Source organism: Anolis sagrei, chromosome 4, assembly GCF_037176765.1.
Source record: "Anolis sagrei isolate rAnoSag1 chromosome 4, rAnoSag1.mat, whole genome shotgun sequence".
NCBI lineage: Eukaryota > Metazoa > Chordata > Lepidosauria > Squamata > Dactyloidae > Anolis > Anolis sagrei.
In genome coordinates this window covers 222,896,827-222,912,319 of record NC_090024.1, presented here as the reverse complement: position 1 = coordinate 222,912,319, position 15,493 = coordinate 222,896,827, and positions in this window count along the sequence as shown.

Below are 15,493 nucleotides of genomic sequence, written 5' to 3'. Positions count from 1 at the left end.
GTCCCAGAATATTAAGGCAGAAAATCCCACATTATCTGAGTGTGGACTCAGATAATGCAGTTCAAAGCAGATATTATGGGATTTTCTGCCTTGATATTCTGGGGGCCCTCCCACACAGCCATATAACTCAGAAAATCAAGGCAGAAAATCCCACATCTGCTTTGAACTGTGTTATCTGGGTACACACTGCTATATATTCCAGTTCAAAGCAGATAATGTGGGATGTTATTAAGATGTGTGGAAGGGACCTGGATTATACTGCCCAAAGACTCCTAACTGGATGTTTCCTTTCTATTTAATTCTACAGGGAACATAAACTTCAAGTAAAAGTACTTGTTTCTGCATCCTACAGTGCCATCTACAGGTCTTAAAGCATTTATTTAGTACTTTCCTATAGTCCCACTCTGCTTTTCTGAATGAAGCAAAGGCTTGGGAAAATTTACACACTGAGATAATGTTCCCTAATTTTATATGTATTTAAAAGATTAAAAATAGACTGAGTGAAAGAGCTACTGCTTAGAGATATGCTCAAAATGCAGTGTCATGTAGCAGAAAATATCACAATCCAGGAAAGTGAAGTCTACCTTTATCACATGATGATCAATTACAGTAAGTTAAAAGATCGATGGTTCGAATCCAGGGAGCGGGGTGAGCTCCCGCTGTTAGCCCCAGCTTCTGCCAACCTAGCAGTTTGAAAACATGCAAATGTGAATTGGTGCTGCTCCAGTGGGAAGGTAATGGCGCTCCATGCAGTCATATGAAAATAACTAAATTAACTCAATGTATATATTTCAAATACACATATCAAAAAAAAGGCTGCCACATTCACATTAAGTAGAAACAACTGTTCTTCTCTTGAAGTATAAAACAAAGTCTTCGTGTGAGTAAATGTCCTGTTCTTTATTACATATGAGTAGACTCCAGTAGTCACATGAATTGACTCCAACCTACGACCGGTTTCGACTCACAAGAGCCTTTGTCAGGCAGTTGGGTCTACAAATAACACATATCATGAATACACACATACAATTGAACATTTTGTTATATCAAGTTTGTAAGAATATATATAAAAAAACTCAACTTTTGAGGTGAGAACTTCACCAACAGTCAGTGTCTCTGGGTGGAGTAACCACCTCTAAAATCTGTACTTGAAATGATTCAGGGCTGATTTTAGAGGTGGTTACTCCACCCAGAGACACTGACTTCCAAACTAAACTTTTACAACGGGAATCCTTCTGGATCTTTACCCTGTAAACAGAACATCCAAAAGGGTTAAACAACACCAATTTATATGACTGTTTGCAGGGTATATTGCTCAACAAAGACTATCTGTGAGTATTATGTTATTTTTGATTCATAAATATTATATTTCTCTATAGTTTATAATTCATGATACAGTGTAATATTACCTTTAGCCACTATCTATGTCCCCTTAGGATCCACCCCTACAGAAGACTGTTGGTGAAGTTCTCACCTCAAAAGTTGAGCTTTTTGTGATAATTTGAGTAAGTAGAGTAAGTAGAGTGTCTGTATATTCTTACAAACTTGATATAACCAGTTGTTTCTACTTAATGTGAATGTGGCAGTCCTGTTTTTTTGATATGTGTATTTGCAATATATTTGTAATATATACATTGAGTTAATTTAGTTATTTTCATATTACCACAATCAATGGATTTTGGTCTCCACATTGTTAGGGGAACCCATTTTTCTTCTCTGGCTCCATGCAGTCATGTCAGCCACATGACCTTGGAGGTGTCTACGGATAACACCGGCTCTTTGGCTTAGAAATGGAGATGAGCACCACCCCCCAGAGTCGGGCATTACTAGACTTAATGTCAAGGGGAAACCTTTACCTTTACTAAAAGATCTGTGCTGGTTACCTTACCTTTTATGTATTTTTTAAAAAAAAATTCAGCTGCAGAAACCAAGAAGTGAAAGTATAGGTCAAATTCCTGCTGAGGAGTGTTCTGATCTGAAATATAAATTAAAACAGGAGTTCATTAACTAAACATAAGCTTGGTCTCCCTAAGGGAGGAAAGTATCAATTCCATCTAATCCTAAAATTGTGGCTGCCATATCATATTACCATCTCCCTGAATGAAAGCATTGAAGTAATTCAAGATAACTAGCAGCACATGCTTTGAGGAAGAGAGCACCACGTATGTGTTATTCTTTGTTGATTTTTTTCTTTAAAGAAGCAGTACGTAAAGTTAGCAGTTTATTCTTTCTGTAAGGGTCTTTGAAAATAGTGCTATTTTCAAAAAAAAAAAACTTTAGCAATTTGAGACTTAATTGGATGAGGGGTATTTTGAAGACTAAGTAAGTGAGGGTTATATATCTGTGGAATGTCCACGGTGGGAGAAAGAACTCTTGTCTGCTTGAGGCTTGTGTGAATGTTGCAATTTGGTACCTTGATTATAGAATCATAGAATCATAGAATCAAAGAGTTGGAAGAGACCTCATGGGCCATCCAGTCCAACCCCCTACCAAGAAGCAGGAATATTGCATTCAAATCATCCCTGACAGATGGCCATCCAGCTTCTGTTTAAAAGTTTCTAAAGAAGGAGCCTCCACCACACTCCGGGGCAGTGAGTTCCACTGCTGAACGGCTCTCACAGTCAGGAAGTTCTTCCTCGTGTTCAGATGGAAGATTAGCATTTAATGGCCTTGCAGTTTCCAAGTTTGGATGCGTGCAGATATAGGCTGCATTTTCTGTGCACAGCAGAGTATGTAGAAAATATTATTTCCATGCACAAATGTACACAAACGTTTCATGCTCGAAATCAGGCTATGTGTATAAGGTGTATATTGACATAAATGAATTTTGTTTAGACCCAAGTCCCACCAATGTGATACAGTAGACTCTCAGTTAACCAGTAATCAATCAATTAGAACTCTCAAGCAACAGGCAAAAAATGAAGAAAAATACTTAAATAAAAATAAAATTATTTTTAGCAGAAATGTTACATTGACTTAAGTTTGTCTTTATTTGCTTTTAATTACTATATATCAATATTAGGTCAGTATAGAGTTTGCAGCATGGTAAAGTATGCATGTAGCATTAGTTCCACTTATTTTTATTAGTACCTTTCAAGTAACCAGAAACTACATTTCTCTGATTTATATCCATGTCAGTGACAACTAGAAGCTAGACCAAGGGGGAATCACAGCTGGAAATTGAGTCAAATCTGATGGAGTGGTTCTCTGCTGCTGTTCTCTGTCTTTCTGATCTCTATTTGACCTTCAGCTTGATTATGCACTCCAATTTTCAACAATATTTCCATTTGATCTGAGGCTGTTTCCTCCACAGGGATGCTTTGAACAATATCTGGTGAAGAGATTCATATGGAAAATGTAACATTGAAATGAAAACCCTACATAGGAGACAGGCAAACATAACCCTTTAAGAGTGTCTCCGGCTGGATTTACACTGCCCTTTATCCCAGGATCTCATCTCAGATTATCTGGCAGTGTAGACTGGGTTGCTGTGTGTTTTCCGGGCTGTATGGCCATGTTCCAGAAGCATTGTCTCCTGACATTTCACCCACATCTATGGCAGGCATCCTCAGAGGTTGAGGGATCTTTTGAAAACTAAGTAAGTGAGGGTTATATATCTGTGGAATGTCCACGGTGGGAGAAAAAACTCTGCTTGTCTGCTTGAGGCTTGTGTGAATGTTACAATTTGGTACCTTGATTAGCATTTAATGGCCTTGCAGTTTCCAAGTTTGGATGCTTCCTGCCTGGGGAGGTCCTTTGTTGGGAGGTATTAGGTGACCCCAATTGATTCTTGTCTGGAATACCCGGTGTTGAGCATTGTTCTTTATTTACTGTCCTGATTTTAGAGATTTTTTATAATACTGGTAGCCAGATTTTGTTCATTTTCAAGTAAATATGATTTTAGAGGTGGTTTATGCTACAAATACTCATTCCTTTTGATTTTTTCTGTTTACACCAGCTGCCTGGGGGAATCCTTTGTTGGGAGGTGTTAGCTGGCCCTGATTGATTTTTTGTCTGGAATTCTCTTACTTTTGCTTATTTTTTCATGTATTCTGGTTCAAAGCAGATAATCTGGGATCAGATCCTGGGATATAGGGCAATGTAGAGTCTTCATTTTGGTGATGAATATGCAGCCACTCCAATTGCACCCACATACAGGTTTCCCCCATTTAGGTCATCTTTGCTAAGGTACTTCAGAATATGGAAACTGAGTAGCTAAATACAATAGATGTATGAAATCATGCAGCCACCCATTTGTTGGACTGTTGGTCTGCATAATAAGTAGTAAGGGATGCTAAGAGTTGCTCTTCAATAATAGGTCACATTATTTTATCCCAAAATATGAGAGTTCTGCCCAGCAAGAGCCTGCATTGTCTTCATTCAATTGATTGAAACCCACCCAGTAAGCTTTGTTCCCACACATTTACATGACACAGTGATACAATAGCATCTTTGCTATACTGGAAATGCCATTCTCTGTACACCAGACAAAACAGAGCACTTGCAAAGGGCAAGCAGTTTCTATTTATGAAGGCCACATATCTGCTTGCCCAAAAAAGATTATGTCGAATGGTGCCTTCTGGATACTTTGATGAAGGGCTTCTTACAAGGGCTTAGTTCTTCTCAAAACTGATTCAAATAATTTTTTTTTATTTGAACCAGTTCAAATAAAAACTGGTCAGAAGCATTTATAAACTAGTTTTAAACTAGTTTATAAACTGGTCAGAAGCATTTATAAACTAGGTGGCAGCAGTAGATATGTTCAAATTGAATTTGTAATGAATGATAAAGTTTAGAGGGGAGAAAATAGTGATGTGAGTGTATTATCTTTTGTGACAAAACATTTCTATCTGAGGAATACAACACCCAGTCAATAAAGCCATCATGATGTGGTTTCAGATATCTTAACATAGTATTTGTTAGGAATTATGACATGCCAGCAAAATGCCCATTATGGTGAATAATGAGGCAATGTAACTCACTCCATTCATTAATTCTTAACAGGCTAAAATCACAAACATATAAAGTGAATGCTATAATATTTTTAAATTCATTTTTCCCTTTTAAGACAATACATTATCCAGTAGGATTCCCTTATTCCATTTCAAGCTGCTCTTTTAATTTATATCTATGAAAGAAGAATCCACATATGAAAAACAGTAACTTGGATAATTAATCTGAGCTCTAATTAGCCTTTGAAATCTTAGAGGAATACCCATTCATTCAACCAATTATCTGGAAAGTGAAGGGTGTACAACAGTATTTTTTTATAATTCATCTAATTCCCTGTATAATGGTTCATGGAAAAGTTTACACAAAAACCTGTAAATGAGGAAATTTTTTTGTTTCTTCTTTAAAAAATATATGAGGCTTGTTTTAATGGTTTGTAATCAATTAAAAAGCAAAACCACTCACATTCATTTAAAATGGGGGGGGGGGGGGTGTGCGTATTTATAACATCAAGCATCACTTCTGAAGGAACTCCATCATCTTTTTTGACCTGCTACATGTACCAGTTCATACTAAGTCACACTCAGTCTGTTATCAGTTATAACATATGAATTGTAAATGTAGCATTTGTTTTTCCTCCAGAAAATGTATGTCAACATACATTGTCCTCCTCTCTTATTTTACCCTCACAATCATATTGTGAAGTAGCTTAGGCTGAGAGATTATGACCATTCCGAGGTCATCCAGTGAGATTTATAGATGCATACAATCACACATGAGGGTTTGGCCTTTAGTCTCTAAAATGTGATGTTTGACACTCACACCACTGTATCATACTTGCTCCAGTAAATGTAAGAATCTTACCAATAGCATGTTAATTCTCATTTATAAAATTGATGGATCTAAGATGTATCCACCAGAAAGTTTAAAAGAAATACACTGACTTTGTCTGCATAGTTACACAATGATGTGCACCGTCACAACTGAAATTTAAGTAATAAAGACTGGTCTTGGGGTCTACATATCCCAATGGCAACAAACCCCAACTGACCTTGGAAGCTAAGCTGAGCCAGCCCTTCTTAGTCCTTGGATGGGAGACTACCAATGAATATCAGGCACTGTAGACCCCTCTTCAGAGGAAGGACCTAGCAAAGTATTCTCTGAGTATTGTCGAAGGCTTTCATGGCCGGAATCACTAGGTTCTTGTGGGTTTTTTCGGGCTATAGGGCCATATTCTAGAGGCATTTCTCCTGACGTTTCGCCTGCATCTATGGCAAGCATCCTCAGAGGTAGTGAGGTCTGTTGGAATTAGGACAATGGGTTTATATATCTGTGGAATGGCTGGGGTGGGGCAAGGAGCTCTTCCTTGCTGGAGCATTCAACCTAGCTCCAGCAAGGAAGAGCTCCTTACCCCACCCCAGCCGTTCCACAGATATATAAACCCATTGTCCTAATTCCAACAGACCTCACTACCTCTGAGGATGCTTGCCATAGATGCAGGCGAAACGTCAGGAGAAATGCCTCTAGAATATGGCCCTATGGCCCGAAAAAACCCACAAGAACCTATTCTCTGAGTTTCCTTATCTAAGAAAACCCTATGAAGTCAACAGGTGACTTGGGAAAAAAAACGCACATGAAGCACAAGGAGCCAGCGTGGTATAATGCTCTGGGCATTGGAAATAAGTTTAAATCTCTCCAATGAAAACATATTAGGTGACCTTGGGCAAGTCACATTCTTTCAGTCTCAGAGGAAGACAATGGCAAACCTCTTCTGAGCAAATTTTCCCAAGAAATGTCTGTGATTTCTTGGAAATGACCGGAATACACATAAAAACAATAAATAAGATAGAAATCCAAGATGTCCAAGGTTTAAGCACACTAGGGGGTTTCATTTTTTAATCAGTCTCAACTCTAACACCAAATGTGAAGTTTCTTCTTTTATATGAGGGTTCTATCCTTTATTCCATTTCTATGGTCACCAAATGTAGTTCTCCTCCCAAATGTTTTGTGATTTTTTTTGTGTGAAATTTGCATATGCACACATCAGACCCTTAATTAAAATGAATACAGGAAACACAACAGCATGTAGTTTCAAACCTTTTTTAAAAAAAAACAAACAAAAAAACCTGCAGTCTTTTATTCCTTTGAAAAGGATGAGCTGTAAACCCCAAATTGTTGTGTCCCATTTTATACCATCTCTTAATTTTTTTCCAAATAAATATTGTTTTCAAAACAAAGCAGCTAATTTGCATCCTTTATACTCTGATCAAGATATTAAACTAATATGTATTTCTATTTTTTCTTACTTCCCAGGAATTCTATCTTTGGTTTTCACCATGCAAAGTGAATCATTTATTACCCTACAGCGCCACCTAGTATCTATTCATATCACTGTATACAATTAAAGAGTGGATTAACCCTGGAATTGATTCTAGAATTATTTTATGCATGATTGCTGTCCTAAACTTTTGCTATTTGAAACAGCATTTGTTCTGAATCCTGCTGCTAGTCCTAATGAGAGTAAACCCACTGAATCTATGGAATTAATCAATGTTGTTGTTCATTCGTTCAGTCGTCTCCGACTCTTCGTGACCTCATGGACCAGCCCACGCCAGAGCTCCCTGTCGGCCGTTACCACCCCCAGCTCCCTCAAGGTCAGTCCAGTCACTTCAAGGATGCCATCCATCCATCTTGCCCTTGGTCGGCCCCTCTTCCTTTTGCCTTCCACTTTCCCCAGCATAATTGTCTTCTCTAGGCTTTCCTGTCTCCTCATGATGTGGCCAAAGTACTTCAACTTTGTCTCTAGTATCTTTCCCTCCAGTGAGCAGTCAGGCTTTATTTCCTGGAGGATGGACTGATTGGATCTTCTCGCAGTCCAAGGCACTCTCAGAACTTTCCTCCAACACCACAGCTCAAAAGCATCGATCTTCCTTCGCGCAGCCTTCCCTAAGGTCCAGCTCTCACATCCGTAGGTTACTACAGGGAAGACCATGGCTTTGACTAGGCGGATCTTTGTTGCCAGTCTGATGTCTCTACTCTTTACTATTTTATCGAGACTGGACATTGCTCTCCTCCCAAGAAGTAAGCGTCTTCTGATTTCCTGGCTACAGTCTGCATCTGCAGTAATCTTTGCACCTAGAAATACAAAGTCTGTCACGGCCTCCACGGTTTCTCCCTCTATTTTCCAGTTGTCAATCATTCTTGTTGCCATAATCTTGGTTTTTTTGACGTTTAGCTGCAACCCAGCTTTTGCGCTTTCTTCTTTCACCTTGATTAAAAGGCTCCTCAACTCCTCCTCGCTTTCGGCCATCAGAGTGGTGTCATCTGCATATCTGAGGTTGTTAATGTTTCTTCCAGCAATTTTCACCCCAGCTTTGCATTCATCCAGCCCCGCACATCGCATGATGTGTTCTGCATACAAGTTAAAAAGGTTGGGTGAGAGGATGCAGCCTTGCCGTACGCCTTTCCCAATCTTGAACCAGTCTGTTGTTCCGTGGTCAGTTCTTAGTGTTGCTACTTGGTCCTTGTACAGATTCCTCAGGAGAGAGACAAGGTGGCTTGGGATGCCCATCCCACTAAGAACTTGCCACAATTTATTATGATCCACACAGTCAAAGGCTTTAGAATAGTCAATGAAGCAGAAGTAGATGTTTTTCTGAAACTCCCTGCCTTTCTCCATTATCCAGCGGATATTGGCAATTTGGTCTCTCGTTCCTCTACCTTTTCTAAACCCAGCTTGAACATCTGGCAACTCTCGCTCCATGTATTGCTGGAGTCTTCCTTGCAGGATCTTGAGCATTACCTTACTGGCATGAGAAATAAGGGCCACTGTACGGAAGTTGGAGCAGTCTTTCGCATTTCCCTTTTTTGGTATGGTATAAGTTGATTTTTTCCAGTATGATGGCCATTCTTGTGTTTTCCATATTTGCTGGCAAATGGCATGCATCACCTTGACAGCATCATCTTTTAAGATTTTAAACAGTTCAGCTGGGATCCCGACGTCTCCTGCTGCCTTGTTGTTAGCAATGCTTCTTAAGGCCCATTCAACCTCACTCCTCAGGATGTCTGGTTCTAATTCATTCACCACACCGTCAAAACTATCCTCGATATTATTATCCTTCCTATATAGATCTTCTGTATAGTCTCGCCACCTTCTCTTGATCTCTTCAGCTTCTGTTAGGTCCCTGCCATCTTTGTTTCTTATCATACCAATTTTTGCCTGAAATTTACCTCCAATGTTTCTAATTTTCTGGAAGAGGTCTCTTGTCCTTCCTATTCTGTTGTCTTCTTCCACTTCCATGCATTGCTTATTTAAAAATAGTTCCTTATCTCTTCTGGCTAACCTCTGGAATTGCGCATTTAACTGGGCATATCTCCCCTTATCCCTGTTTCCTTTTGCTTTCCTCCTTTCTTGGGCTACTTCCAGTGTCTCAGCAGACAACCATTTTGCCTTCTTGGTTTTCTTTTTCTTTGGGACGTACTTTGTTGCCGCCTCCTGAACAATGTCTCGGACTTCTGTCCATAGTTCTTCTGGGACTCTGTTTACTAAATCTAGTCCTTCAAATCTGTTCTTCACTTCCACTGTATATTTGCTAGGAATGTTAGTGAGATCATATCTAACTGGTCTGTGTATTTTCCCTGATCTCTTTAGTTTTATTCTAAATTGGGCAATAAGAAGTTCGTGATCTGAGCTACAGTCAGCCCCAGGTCTTGTTTTCACCGACTGGATGGATGTCCGCCACCTTTGGCTGCAAAGGATGTAGTCAATCTGATTTCGGTGTTGACCGTCTGGTGAGGTCCATGTGTAAAGCCGCCTTTTAGGTTGTTGGAAGAGAGTATTCGTTATACACAGCGAGTTTTCCTGGCAAAATTCTATCAGCCTGCGTCCTGCTTCATTTTGTTCTCCCAGACCATGCTTGCCTGTGATCTCTGTTGTCATTTGACTTCCCACCTTGGCATTCCAGTCTCCTGTAATGAAAATAATGTCTCTTTTTGGTGTATTATCCAGTAGGTCCTGCAGATCCTCATAGAACTGATCTACTTCTGCTTCTTCAGCAGTTGTGGTTGGGGCGTATATTTGGATCACTGTAATGTTGAAAGGCTTTCCTTGCACTCGAATTCAGATCATTCTGTCATTTTTTGGGTTTTATCCAAGCACCGCTTTAGCGAATTTCTTATTAATTATGAAGGCTACTCCATTTCTTCGATGTTCCTCTTGTCCGCAGTAGTAGATCTGGTGGTCTTCTGATGTGAAGTGGCCCATTCCAGTCCATTTCAGTTCGCTGACCCCCAGAATGTCTATCTTTAGTCTTGACATCTCACCAATAACAACATTCAATTTGCCCTGGCTCATAGATCTTACATTCCAGGTTCCTATGGTGTGTTGATCTTTAGAGCATCGGATTCGTCGTTCACCTCCAGTACCGTCGGCCGCTAGCCTTCCTTTCGGCTTTGAGCTAGCTGCGTCATCACATCTGGGGCTAGTTGAACTTATCCTCTGCTCCTCCCCAGTAGCATTTTGGCCATCTTCCGACCTGGGAGTCCCATCTTCCAATGGCATACCGAGATATCTCTGGTTGTACTGGTCCATTTAGTTTTCTTGGCAAGGATACTGGAGTGGTTTGCCATTGCCTTCCCCAGGGATCACGCTTGGTCTGACCTCTCTGCCACAACCGTCCCGTCTTGGGTGTCCCTTCACGGTTTCGCTCATGACATCATTGAGGTGCTCAAGCTCCAGCGCCCCGACAAGGCGGTGATCCTTTGCTGGAGATTAGCCCTCCAAGGTCATTTACCCACCTTAAACCTTAGACTTAGGGTCACCCTGAGTCCGAAATGACTAAAAGGCACACAACAACAATCCTAATTCACTCGACTATCTCATCAGCCAAAAGCAGGCCCACAGTTCCCATTGAAATACTGGTACATTTATGTTGGTTAAAATAGTTCATTTTAAATATTGTACTGCTATTTCCTCCAGCAAAGGATCACCGCCTTGTCGGGGCGCTGGAGCTTGAGCACCTCAATGATGTCATGAGCGAAACCGTGAAGGGCCACCCAAGACGGGACGGTCGTGGCAGAGAGGTCAGACCAAGCGTGATCCCTGGGGAAGGCAATGGCAAACCACTCCAGTATCCTTGCCAAGAAAACTAAATGGACCAGTACAACCAGAGATATGTCAATATGCCATTGGAAGATGGGACTCCCAGGTCGGAAGATGGCCAAAATGCTACTGGGGAGGAGCAGAGGATAAGTTCAACTAGCCCCAGATGTGATGACGCAGCTAGCTCAAAGCCGAAAGGAAGGCTAGCGGCCGACGGTACTGGAGGTGAACGACGAATCCGATGCTCTAAAGATCAACACACCATAGGAACCTGGAATGTAAGATCTATGAGCCAGGGCAAATTGGATGTTGTTATTGGTGAGATGTCAAGACTAAAGATAGACATTCTGGGGGTCAGCGAACTGAAATGGACTGGAATGGGCCACTTCACATCAGATGACCACCAGATCTACTACTGCGGACAAGAGGAACATCGAAGAAATGGAGTAGCCTTCATAATTAATAAGAAATTCGCTAAAGCGGTGCTTGGATACAACCCAAAAAATGACAGAATGATCTCAATTTGAGTGCAAGGAAAGCCTTTCAACATCACAGTGATCCAAATATACGCCCCAACCACAGCTGCTGAAGAAGCAGAAGTAGATCAGTTCTATGAGGATCTGCAGGACCTACTGGATAATACACCAAAAAGAGACATTATTTTCATTACAGGAGACTGGAATGCCAAGGTGGGAAGTCAAATGACAATTGGGATCACAGGCAAGCATGGTCTGGGAGAACAAAATGAAGCGGGACGCAGGCTGATAGAATTTTGCCAGGAAAACTCACTGTGTATAACAAACACTCTCTTCCAACAACCTAAAAGACGGCTTTACACATGGACTTCACCAGATGGTCAGCACCGAAATCAGATTGACTACATCCTTTGCAGCCAAAGGTGGCGGACATCCATCCAGTCGGTGAAAACAAGACCTGGGGCTGACTGTAGCTCAGACCACGAACTTCTTATTGCTCAATTTAAAATAAAACTAAAGAGATCAGGGAAAATACACAGACCAGTTAGATATGATCTCACTAACATTCCTAGCGAATATACAGTGGAAGTGAAGAACAGATTTGAAGGACTAGATTTAGTAAACAGAGTCCCAGAAGAACTATGGACAGAAGTCCGCAACATTGTTCAGGAGACGGCAACAAAGTACGTTCCAAAGAAAAAGAAAACCAAGAAGGCAAAATGGTTGTCTGCTGAGACACTGGAAGTAGCCCAAGAAAGGAGGAAAGCAAAAGGAAACAGTGATAGTAAGGGGAGATATGCCCAGTTAAATGCGCAATTCCAGAGGTTAGCCAGAAGAGATAAGGAACTATTTTTAAATAAGCAATGCATGGAAGTGGAAGAATACAACAGAATAGGAAGGACAAGAGACCTCTTCCAGAAAATTAGAAACATTGGAGGTAAATTTCAGGCAAAAATTGGTATGATAAGAAACAAAGATGGCAGGGACCTAACAGAAGCTGAAGAGATCAAGAGAAGGTGGCGAGACTATACAGAAGTTCTGTATAGGAAGGATAATAATATTGAGGATAGTTATGATGGTGTGGTGAATGAATTAAAACCAGACATCCTGAGGAGTGAGGTTGAATGGGCCTTAAGAAGCATTGCTAACAACAAGGCAGCAGGAGACGACGGGATCCCAGCTGAACTGTTTAAAATCTTAAAAGATGATGCTGTCAAGGTGATGCATGCCATTTGCCAGCAAATATGGAAAACACAAGAATGGCCATCAGACTGGAAAAAATCAACTTATATCCCCATACCAAAAAAGGGAAATGCGAAGGACTGCTCCAACTTCCGTACAGTGGCCCTTATTTCTCATGCCAGTAAGGTAATGCTCAAGATCCTGCAAGGGAGACTCCAGCAATACATGGAGCGAGAGTTGCCAGATGTTCAAGCTGGGTTTAGAAAAGGCAGAGGAACGAGAGACCAGATTGCCAATATCCGCTGGATAATGGAGAAAGGCAGGGAGTTTCAGAAAAACATCTACTTCTGCTTCATTGACTATTCTAAAGCCTTTGACTGTGTGGATCATAATAAATTGTGGCAAGTTCTTGGTGGTATGGGGATACCAAGTCACCTTGTCTCTCTCCTGAGGAATCTGTACAAGGACCAAGTAGCAACAGTCAGAACTGACCACGGAACAACAGACTGGTTCAAGATTGGGAAAGGCGTACGGCAAGGCTGCATCCTCTCACCCAACCTTTTTAACTTGTATGCAGAACACATCATGCGATGTGCGGAGCTGGATGAATGCAAAGCTGGGGTGAAAATTGCTGGAAGAAACATTAACAACCTCAGATATGCAGATGACACCACCCTGATGGCCGAAAGCGAGGAGGAGTTGAGGAGCCTTCTAATCAAGGTGAAAGAAGAAAGCGCAAAAGCCGGGTTGCAGCTAAACGTCAAAAAAACCAAGATTATGGCAACAAGAATGATTGACAACTGGAAAATAGAGGGAGAAACCGTGGAGGCTGTGACAGACTTTGTATTTCTAGGTGCAAAGATTACTGCAGATGCAGACTGTAGCCAGGAAATCAGAAGACGCTTACTTCTTGGGAGGAGAGCAATGTCCAGTCTCGATAAAATAGTGAAGAGTAGAGACATCAGACTGGCAACAAAGATCCGCCTAGTCAAAGCCATGGTATTCCCTGTAGTCACCTACGGATGTGAGAGCTGGACCTTAGGGAAGGCTGAGCGAAGGAAGATCGATGCTTTTGAGCTGTGGTGTTGGAGGAAAGTGCTGAGAGTGCCTTGGACTGCGAGAAGATCCAACCAGTCCATCCTCCAGGAAATAAAGCCTGACTGCTCACTGGAGGGAAAGATACTAGAGACAAAGTTGAAGTACTTTGGCCACATCATGAGGAGACAGGAAAGCCTAGAGAAGACAATTATGCTGGGGAAAGTGGAAGGCAAAAGGAAGAGGGGCCGACCAAGGGCAAGATGGATGGATGGCATCCTTGAAGTGACTGGACTGACCTTGAGGGAGCTGGGGGTGGTAACGGCCGACAGGGAGCTCTGGCGTGGGCTGGTCCATGAGGTCACGAAGAGTCGGAGACGACTGAACGAATGAACAACAACAACTGCTATTTCATGTTTTGTGGGGATTTTTGGCACTACAAATATGCTCCAACAGTCTGAGGGACCATGAGCTTAAAAACTTTGAGAATCCCTGCTACAGACATTCTGTGGCATGAGAAATTCTGCATGTTATAATCATGTGGGGAAACTGCCTCCACATGGCAGCCAACAAGGAATTGGATGAGTATAAAAATTCGAAGCATCCCCAGTCATGAAATTCTGAGTGACCTTGGGGTAGTCTCTCTCTCAATTTGAAGTACTTCACACAATTGTTATCAACAGCTGGAGAGCCAAAAATGTATATTTATACATGTATAAATGTTCCAAGTGGTTTGTCAATTTATGAAAACCACATGAATGTTATAGGATTTCCCTAGGCCAGGAATACTCATAAGTGGTTTTGACAGTTCCTTCCTCTGAAATATAGCCTACCTGGGATTAAACCCAAAATTGAGCCAGGAGAAATTTGCAAGGGCAAAGGGTCCTTCTCGCCTGCTAGCCTCTACCCACCAACATCTGCTCTAAAGAATCTTCCAGCCTTCTGGATCAGATTCTGGAGAATTGTATGTGTGTGGCAGGAATTCCCTTACCAAAATATTATCAGAATAGTATCAGGATTGTATGCAACCCATTGTCTTGATTATAATTAATAGCACTCACACATCTCTATATGTTCTGTCAGCATAGTTTTTAGATCAATCTGTTGTTCAATCTTATCTGATATTCTACTTTCCTAAGCCAAAGAGATTTTTTACACTGGCACAGAAAATCTAGTTAGATAAAGAATATAATGGATGTTTATTGGGTATTGTATTATACCAGTTGGTAGTAGTTTTTTTTTTTTTTTAAAAAGCTGCATCATGAAAATACAAGAAACCCCCTGCATAAGTTATGAATCAGAAGTTTCCCTTCAGATTAGCTGTACTTTGTTTTAATTTGCTGTAAACCATTTAGCGTCCTGTGCTGAGAGAAAAATGGAATATGAAATGAATAACTTTGAATTGCCTTATACACTTCCATATGCCTCTGCAGAACATAACTAAGCGGGGCATAAAGAAAAGATGGGTATGTCTGCTTGTGATAACAGGAAACAAGGATATGCCAGGTAAAGGTAAGGGATTCGAGTCAATAGTGCTGGAATATAAATTCAGTGCAGATACATAGAAGATACAAATGACACATTGAAATCAGAATCACATAGCTGAAGTGTAGCGAGAAAGATGGTGGTAACCATGCTGGTAGTGTGGGAAGGAGTGCTGAGGATAAGGAAGCAGATGACTGAAAGCTGGTTAGCTGGCATCTTCAAATAGCACAAATAAGTGCCAAGGACCTACAAGATACAAAAGACT